Genomic DNA, 10,138 nt, shown 5'->3' with positions numbered 1-10,138 from the left:
CCACTGAGGAGAGAAGGATTTGCATGCTGTAGGTCCTCTGTGTCAGAATCCTGGGATGACACTCATGTAGCTGCCATCGAAGAGATGCTTACATGGGGATAATGGCCTGGCAGTGTTTCTGACTGGACTCCAGTTTTTGGTAGCTGTTGACAGCAGGGCTCTTCTGATAAGATTTCTGTGGAGATACAGGGTTTCCTTTGAGTAATCACTGGGGGGGAGGTTGGCGAAGAATAAACAGGAACTGGAGTTGTATTCTTTTTTAAGTATACAGAAGGCCCAAGAGATCTAAGGTGGTGGTGGTGATGGGGGTTAAGTTTTTTTTTAATGTTTTTAACGAACATGAGGTTAGTTGTATTTCTTTGGGTTAATAATAATAATAATAATAATTGCTTACACTTATATAGCGCTTTTCTGGACACTCCACTCAAAGCGCTTTACAGGTAATGGGGATCCCCTCCACCACCACCAGTGTGCAGCCCCACCTGGATTGTGTGTTATGTGTTTGGTGGGATTCGTTAACACGCATAGTTGAAGTAAAAGAGGATACAATAATGATAATAAATTAATTAACTGAATAAAGCAAAGGATGGAGGTTTTATATAGGAATTTAAATGGAGAGATGGGTCCTGCATATCTCATGATTCAGTCATGTTCATTTAAAAGACAGCTGAAGTAACTGAATAAACTGAAAGGAGAGGTGGAATTCAGGGAGACTTTACTGGCAGTTTTTGAATGTTCCAGAAACAAACAAAAAAGCATAATGAAAACACTTTCACCATCTGTCTCTCCAGACTAAAAATATGCCCTAAAACATTTGTAATCTCAACCACACAATTGTGTTTGATTGTGTAGTCACCGATCCATCCGCCAGTTAAGCTGATACCATCAAGAGAAAATACACTCCAGAGACAATAAAATGAAAGACGTTTTAGACCAAACTAGGCGCCATATGGAAATGCAGTGGTTAGCACTCTTTCACACAGGTCTTGGCTCAGGGTTAAATTCCTGGCTGGAGCACTTTCTGTGTGAAGCCTGCATGGTCTTCTCATGTTTGTGTGGCCTTCCACTGCTCCCACCTCCTACAAACTTGGCCTCATGACTATTATAAGTCCCATCATGCACCCTAAGGATCAGGTAGACCACCTCCCCCCTCAGGAGTAGATGTCCAGACTAATGGAGGAAGACAACCAACATCATCCAATTAGTGGACATTCCATGTAATGATTTATTTCAAAGACTTGCAGTGCATGTGAAGAACATAACATTTAATTATTCCTTCAGATGCACGTAAAAAAAAAAAATCTTTCTTTGTTCTCTTACTTGTTTGGTGAATGAGAACAAATTAGAACCTAACCACCTTCAAAAACATAGTCACATATTAACATTGAAGCAGAGTGATGAATCCATTCAAATCTGTATTCATTAAGTTGCTAATTTGTGCTTTCATTTTTTAGCAGCAAGCTAAGATGAAGCGCTCGAAAATTGCTGTGATGAGATTGACGTATTAACACCATTAAAGTTTAAATTTTAAGGATTTTGCCAGGGTCTGTGACAGAGTAGATTTTAATTCATTGTTCCTGGGGACAAAATAAAAAGATTAAAACTGTTGTTTACATTTCTTGGCCCTTTTATATTTTCGTCCAATGTTTAGAGCTTAAGGTGAGAGAGGCGCAGATGGACAGATAGCCAAACAGATATTCACATTATCTTCCCACACAAAAGGGGTTCTGTTTAAGGGAGAAGCTGGAGAGAAGGGATTTTCCTCAGCTCTGTTGATCTCAGGAATGGCTGGGAGGACACACATCCTCGTTCCCTGAAAAAGAAAACTGGGCAACACGAGCTGAGGACAGTCCACACCTTTTATCTCTTATCTGATTTTATCTCTAAACCTCATTGAATGAAGAGAGCAAAAAATCCCTCTCGTTTATGAAAAAGAATGCGGCTCACTTGAGTTCCCTCATATGTCCTGGTTACCGGATTTAAAACCAGAGAGAGCTTTTGTTCATTAACCGCCTTTGATTAGACAGTGAAGTGGCGAAGAACCGCAACCAGGTGCTGTTTACCTGTTGAAACCACACAATTGCATGTTCGCGCGTACGCACGCACGCACACACACACAAGCACAGCTCTGCAGTCTAAATCAGTATGCCCTGCGACCACTGTGGCTTTCCCAAACCTGCTGTGCGTACAGCCTCTCCTCCGCCACTAATTTTTATACATAAAGGAATTTAAGACCTTTATTCATGTCCAGTTTCAAAGCAGGGGCTTTGAAAAGCTCAGGATATACAATATCTATTTTTTCTCAAGCATTAAATCCCTGTTCCTCTGTCTAAAATGATCAAAGTTTTCCTAGCTGTTGGAAATGTAAAACAAAAAATCAATGATACCTTTTAAGCAATTGTGGTCTCAAAATAACAAAAAAAAAATAATTTTAGCTAACTGGCAAGGCAAGGCACTTGAGGATCTTGTTACACAAACAAAACCCAGCATTGTTTCACACAAACGTCCGTACAGTGCTCTTTGTCCTCTTGTGCATCTTTACGAGTGTCTCTTGTTGGAGTAGCACCATGTACATTTTGACTTTTAGAACACCAGGGCAAATTTTGCTCTGAAGTTTTGAAAATAGCCTCGTACAGCTAGTGCCTCCTGAAACACTGATATAAATATCTCTGCAGCTGGATGAACACTCTCTCCGGCATTGCCAGCTTCAACTGTAACCATTTCCCTTTGCTTTCCACAGACATGTAGCAGGCCTCAAACGTCTTTTTTTACTTTTTAATAAAACATTGCAATCACTGACTTTTTTTTTAACTTGATAGATCCATGTCATGGATGGGCCGACGATGCCTTGACTCTCAGAGGTGACCCCTGTACCCATAAGGGGAGAACGAGGAAGACTCAAAGTGACGCTCTGTCACTGAGTCAGGCCCCCCAGACCAGCCTACCCTTCGTGCCTTCGTGCTTTGTGACAGGCAGCAAGCTCTGCAGGGCCCTACAGGAGGCGCAGCTCTGATTGGTGGAGAGGTGTGTCTGGCGCTGACATCACTGCACTGTCTGGGCCTTGCCGGGCTAATCCCAAACCTGAGCCACCTGGGCAATCCCTGTCAGCTACTGACTTGGCCCAGAATAGAACCTGCAGAGTCTCAGTCTAGAGGCTTTTGTATAAATGCTACACCAAAGAAAATCTGTATATGAAAAAAAAGCACAATAAATGATGTAAAATGTACAGAAAATGTGCAAATAGGGACCCTTGACATAATAAAACGATCTCCTGTCTGGGATAAATAGTTATATAGAAAGCACTGGGCAGATGATGCTAATTTGATTTGGCTTATTCATGTATTTCAGATGGGTCTGCAAGAGTGTCTGAATGTGTCCTTATCCATTTACGTTGTGGACTACCCAGTCTGGACTATGAAGTGTGTTTTATATTCACAGTGGATATAATGTCTGGTGATTTTTTACCCAGCACCCTTTATCTTTCTGTGATTTTGAAAGAGACTTTGAAAAGCGTCTCTGCCGCAGGATATGTTTATTAAATGACCGTTAATGCAGATTGTGAAACAATAGATATTTCAAAGGATTCTTTATTTTTAAATCAGCAAGTTTCGGTCTTTTTTTTTTTGTACCAGCTGGTCATTGTCACGCTCTAAAACAATCGCAGAGTCAAGCCACAAAGCCAGAGACATGCCTTCAGCTGTCATTTCAGGCTTATTATTAAAGAATCAATCAAACAGTGGAAACTTACAACATTAGATAACGAGGTACAGTAATCCACACATATCTGGTGAGGTAAAATCAGCGCTATATTAATAGTTACACAAATTATTACTGATTTGTGTGCTGGTTATGTTATCTCTGGGAAAGACCTACTACATAATCCAGCAATGCTACAATTGTGACTCATTTTTCTGTTTGACATTGCTCTTAAACAGATGTGCTGTTGGCTTTACAGTAGAAAACAGTATCCACACTGGAAAAGGTAATTCCAGAGCAATTTGTTGTTTTTTTTACAGATTGTTGTCTGTGCAGCTAACCAGTTTATTTGTTTGCCCTTTTTATCCAAAGCAGCTTATATTTGCACCTATTTATACAGCAGGGGGTTAATTTGAACAATTCAGGTGAAGCACTTTGTTCGAGGTTGCAACAGCAGTATTACTACAAAGATCTGAACCCATTAAATTACAATTTGAAAATACTGACCATTGCACCAAACTGCTGCCAGCTGATCACTGAACAGTGCACAGTGGATAGGGTTAGCCTTTAACAGTCTTTTCCTTCATGTAATAGCAGCAAAGAATTCAATCTGTTCTCCCCGGAAAATATTCAGAAACACTGGAAATGCAGTGACCTACTAAGTTTGTGTCAAACTAATGAGAATGAATTACAGGGGTGTTGTACTTAGCGCTTGTCTCTAGCACAAACAAATTCTTGCTTCCTGCATAATACATTCACATTCACAAATTCTTGCTTCCTGCATAATACATTCACATTCACAAATTCTTGCTTCCTGCATAATACATTCATTTTTTATGCTCCTAAGTGTGCGTTTTGTCCCCCATAAGCCCTGTAAGATTTAAAGGTCTTCTTGTGCTCCAAAATTCATTCTTTTATGTAACTGAAGGAATATTGCTCATGCTTTTTCTTAGCCGATCCAAAATCCATTTTACACAGCTGCTGAAAGTACTGTGCTGCTGACACATACCCCAAACCCCTCTGAGATTCTGAACAGCACCTGACAGTGGCAGAACTATAAATAAACATATATAAATAACACCCACTAGCATTGAAATATTTTTTTTTTGTTCCAAAAAGATGCTAGGAATATGGAGAGCAAAGCACAGCTGCAGCCAGAACTAATTCACAGACTCCTTAAGTTGTATTAAACGCTGTTTCATGTCAATGGTAGGTGTCCAGACGCTACTTCATCTCAATAAGATGCACTGAACCACCTGATGTGAGACGCAGGGCACTGACAGTAATGTTTGCAACTGTGCATACTGTGACCGATTTGTTTTTTCCGTATGGAACAAAGCCAGACTATCTCCAATCCAAGGGCTCTCCTATCCTGTATAAAGCCTGGATCTTTGGAACACACCCAGATGTGTGTTTAACTTCCAGGTACAATAACCAGGACCTTTGTTCTATCTGTTTACATGCCTTCCCAATAGAAAAGTACCTAGAAAACCCAGCACACAGTACAACCTGTTACAGTTGGTACTACAGGGGTTGTTAAGATTCAAAACAACCTGTTCGAATCTTAACAATCCCAGATTTCTCCCCACAAAATTGATCATTTGTTTTCAAAGCCACCCTTCTATGAGTTACACATGAGTCGTATGCCTTTCACAGATCCAAGGTGGCTGCAAAAAGGGACCCATTTTAGTTTAGTTAGAAAATGCCTTTCTTCAGATTGCGTGATCAGTGTTTATAGTTGCGAGTCAATAGGTTTTGCGACCTGAGGAGAAGAGAGTTTCGGACGTGAGAAAGTGCTAACAGTTGGAAAGAACTTCACACAGACGACTGTAAGATATTGTGAAATTAAGTTAGAAGTGCAATTATAAAGCAAATTAACTCAACACAATATATCATCCTTATCCTGAGGTGCGATAGGATCTGTGACATATTAGGCTAACATTCTTTGTATAATCGGGCAATTTGTTTGTCTGATTTAACGTCTCAATGTATAGGGATTATAACAGGTTTGGAAACACATATCGCACTAGCACAAAAATAAAATAATTTCAAAAATGTACATTTAATATGATATATAATAAATTGCAAAACGGGTTAAATGATAAATAGGTTTCAAATAAGTAGTTCCACACAAGTGGGAACCATGTGGAAATGCATTTAAAACAGTTAACAAGAGGCATTTCTTTACTCAAAGGGTGGTGGGAGTCTGGAACAAGCTATGCAACGAAGGATCTCTCAAGAAATGGTTGGATGATATCCTTGGATCATTTTTCTGCTAACTACCAAACGGGTCAGAAGGCTTGAGTGGTCTCCTCTTGATTGTTCTTATGCTGTTATGCTCCTGTGCTCTTATGTACTTAAGCAATTTTGCTCATATGTTCTTATGACTGGGGGCAAACCGTAATGTCATAATTGGCCAAGCAGAGCCTGACCATGAGAAATTAGCTCCTACACAACTCCTACAGTAGCTGCCCCACGTCTGCTGATGTAGACAGCAGCTACATGTCTGATGGAGGTGATTTTCTTGCCTTTTTTTTCCCAACAAGTTGGAAAGAATTGAGTGCTGGTATCCCTCACTACTGTTCATGGTGATATTAGACACGCCGCGTGGTTAAAAGGAAGTGGTCGCATCGCCAGTCTCAAACAAAAAAAACAAGAACACATTTGGGAAATATCTGCTTAAAGGTCAGCACAAGCAGAGCTCTGACAGACTGCTCTGCACAAGTGTTGGGGAGGGCAAGGGTCAGGCGGCGAGATCCCGAAGGCAGTTTTACGAAACAAAAGGTGGAAGACAAGAGCGAGAGTAAAGTGGTGTCCAGTTTGGTCTCGATCCCGTGCCGCATTCCTCAGTCAGATCCGGGGGGGGCAGCCTCCAAATTCCGAAACAGCTCCCAACTCAATGGCGACGCGGCAGTGAGACACCCCCGTTTCGCTAGAGAAAAGCAGGAAACCAGCACGGTTCTTTCCATTTCTGCTGCAGCTCAAATTGTAACACTCCGCTAAACTGTCCAGGGAAATGAAAAAGAACACATTTAGGTGCAAAATTACAAAACAAATTGAGTGCAAATTTACTAGTTACACCGTCATTATAGAAACTAAAAGAAAATAAAAAAATATCTCCATGAGACCTCCCCCTCCCAGAAGAGTCTTATGATGCACATTTCCTTAACCTTGTCTCTTTCCTCTACTGACATCTCTGTACAATGACAGCTGACAAGTAGATAATACAGGACTAAAAGATATTTTCTGCTCTTCCCTCCTAAGAAAGTAAGTGTAGATGCAGCAGGAGAAAATCAAAGTAGGAATTGATTTAATAGGACTTTTATACAAGAGAAGCAAACATAACCTTACAAACTTTAGAAATGTCAATGCCCCCCTCCTCTTACATTATAAGAAGCACTATTTTTCACATAATTAGGGTAGTATGTGGTGTGTTACATAATTCTGTTTCTGCTCCTCATTTTGTACAAAAACTGTATATAAAACCTTGTAAAAAGTTGTGAAAGTTCTATACTCTCTTCTATGAAAGGATGTTTTATATTATATCTAACAAGAGTCGTGTTCTCCATATCAGTTGGAGATCTTCTGATCTGTGATCAAATGTTTTTATTGTAGTTTTTTTGAAAAGAAAAAGCATTTTTCTATTACATTATGCTGATACTGTATGTATACTTATTTATCTGTTGACAGCATGCTAGTCAGACTGTGTGGTATTGTGGATTCGGCAGAAGATATCATCTTCCTTTTTCTGTTTTATACAGTATGTCCTGTAAATATAGGCACACTCTCATGTACTGCATCTTTCCTGTATCTTAATCATCTAGTTTTTCAAAAGTACTGTATTTACCATGGATAAATGGGGCAGGAAACCAATATTATACCGGCCTTTCCATGTTACACAAACAAGGACACCACGTCTGACACAGGCAAGCGAAGTATGAGATTATTGCGATGTGGCTAAGGAGGGCGTCGTATGGCTGTATCCACTGGAGCACACTATGCAGAGCTCAGGAGGCTCACCGCTGCCTCTCAGGCCCCAGCTGGGGGGGGTTGGGAGGTGAAGGCAAGAGCTGAGGGCCGGTAAAACCGACAGAATTCAGCATCAGATCGCTGGTGGGCGGCGCCGCCCGCTCCGGCTTCGGTTTCGAAAGACAAAAAAATGACAAAAGGGGAAAACATTTCACAAAGATGACGGGACATGACATCAGCGATCAAACAACACTTCTTTCGCTCCTGACACTTTCACAACAAGGGTCAGGCGGCAGCTCGAGCACAACGGCCTTTTCTGCGCGGCGGCGGGGGGGAAGGGGAGGGAGGGAGGGGGGACAGGGACACAGGGTGCTCGAAGACTCCGCAGGACGCGGAGGAAACGGAAAACAGTTCTCTGCACTCGTCCATTCTGCAGGGGGCCTCATCCCTCTTCTTCATCATTTTGACATGGGCGCCTCCAATATCCGAGAGCAATAATAATTATAATTAATAATTTGTTTTGGCAATAATCTGACACAGGAGCCTGATAAAAGGCCAGCCCTGAAACCCAGTACCACCCCAAATGAAAAAACCTAGTTAGCTAAATAGCCATGACTGTGCACATATTTAAGCCCAACATGTTCTTTGTGAAGTGTGGCACAATCCCTGTTTTGCTGTTGAGTGGTCTTCCAGTGGCCAAGGTATCGTGAGGATTTTCCACGCAGGGGCGACCCCTCCTGGGAGACGCGTGTAAGCGCACAGCCCTGTGATATCCCAGGCAGGGGGGCGCAGGGACAACGGCTCGAGGCCCGACCAGGGCCAGTGCTGGAGGAAGCCATGAGCAGTCTTCCTCACCACTGGTACAAGGGGGGGCACAGCCTTCTTCAACGCTGGCTTTAGGGGAGGGTGCAGATTTCCTTGCTGCTGTATTGGGGGGTCCAGTCTTCCTCATTGCTGGTATGGTTTGGGGGGAGGGTGCAATCTTCCTCACCCCTGGGTTGGGGGTGGCACAGTCTTCCTCGCTACTGTCTTGAGGGGCGCAGTCTTCCTCGTCCCTTGTATGGAGGGCACAGTCTTCTTCACTCCTGTTTTGGAGGGGGGTGAAGTCTTCTTCACCCCTGATTTGGGGGGTACAGTCTTACCCCCCCCCCCACTTTGTTTGGGGGGAACTCTCTTCCTCACTGCTGGTATGGGGGTATCGAGTCTTCCTCACAGCTGTTTTTATTGGCGTAAAGATGCAACATCCACCTCCGACAGCTGTATCTGAACAGAGACACGAGGTGGTAAAGAAACTAACCCCCTTTTCAGACTTAAAAGAAAAATAGGAGCGGGTGGGAGATCAAGCCTTTTTTCAAAAAACTGTTGTTGTTGTTTTTTCGAATGGAGGACAGGCCAGGCTGGACGAGAGTCTGGCAGTACAGTAGAGATACAAACACCTTGCACAAGGGGCCTCTGACAAACCACATGGCTGATGGTGTGGTTGGTGAGTTAATCACAGCTGCCTCTGGGCCCAAGAAACTGATGACATTGAATATTTTCCAAGTGTTTATTTATACACCCTATTTTTCACTCATCTCAGCAGGGTTTTCTTCGTCTCTATTTTAGGAATCGCATGTAAAACCGGCCGTTGCTCCTTCTGTTTGCTTCTTGTCGAAATTTGATTTTAGCAGCCATTTTTTTTTTGTCCTGCCTGATTCTCCTTAAACGGCAATGAGATGCTGGAGAGAGGTTCCTGAGAGCCAGGTGTGTCGAGCGACTAAAAAAAAAAAATCTGTTTTCCCCATGAATGCCAAAACGTACAATGGCGTCCTGCTGCTTCTGATGAAGGTTTCTTGGAAATCAAGCCCACAAGAGCCTGTTTTTAACTGCTGCATCCCTGATGAGCTCTCTCTGCATAATCTCACTAGTTTCATTGCACATCTGTGATTTTGCTCATCAGCCCAGTGTAATGTTGCTCATCAAAGCGAGCCGAATAATCGGGCAAACATTTCAACAACCTTTCAAATACGAGACCGTGGAGACAAACGATCCCTTGAAACCCCTTTGGGTGCATTATAAATTCACTTAATTTTTCTCCCTCTTTTTGTTTAAGTCACCCAGATCTTCGTCCTTACAGACACTGATTTCAGCACAAACAGACACAGGAAAAGAAACAGATTTTAAAACAACAGGGTTGCCTAATGGTCCATTTTCACTGAGTCCAGGCTTCCCAGCGCTTGGTTCACAATGAGCCATTACTGGCTGCTGTGCAGGCAAAGCTCAGCAGTGAAGGAGCTGGTCTGGTTGGACAGTGCGGCTGGTGAGCTGCAGCTGCTGTTGTTGTACCAACGTCAAGCCAGACCAGCTCACTGGCCATCTCTGGGCTGTCCTGATCCAAACATCAGCTCCTTGGGGGTTGCTGGGCTCTGTGCTAAAGCATATCTGTTTGTTTTTTTCTTCACTCCAGACCGTGCCGGATTTCCCATTAAGGCAC

The 10,138-nt window shown here is 42.6% G+C and overlaps 1 long non-coding RNA gene across 1 annotated transcript; it reads right to left on the bottom strand.

Annotated features, from left to right (window-relative positions):
* Positions 1-3,569: 3,569 nt before the first annotated feature.
* LOC148645724 (uncharacterized) lies at positions 3,570-9,668 on the bottom strand. Its single transcript, XR_015928175.1, has 2 exons — positions 7,544-9,668; positions 3,570-6,700 (listed from the first exon to the last, which is right to left on the bottom strand). It is a non-coding gene; the product is annotated as an uncharacterized LOC148645724 (long non-coding RNA).
* Between the last annotated feature and the right edge of the window lie 470 nt (positions 9,669-10,138).

This window comes from Lepisosteus platostomus, chromosome 18, assembly GCF_059453375.1.
Source record: "Lepisosteus platostomus isolate fLepPlt1 chromosome 18, fLepPlt1.hap1, whole genome shotgun sequence".
NCBI classification, from domain to species: Eukaryota; Metazoa; Chordata; class Actinopteri; order Semionotiformes; family Lepisosteidae; genus Lepisosteus; species Lepisosteus platostomus.
The sequence above is the reverse complement of the archived record's forward strand: the minus strand, read 5'-3'. Positions and strand labels throughout refer to the sequence as shown.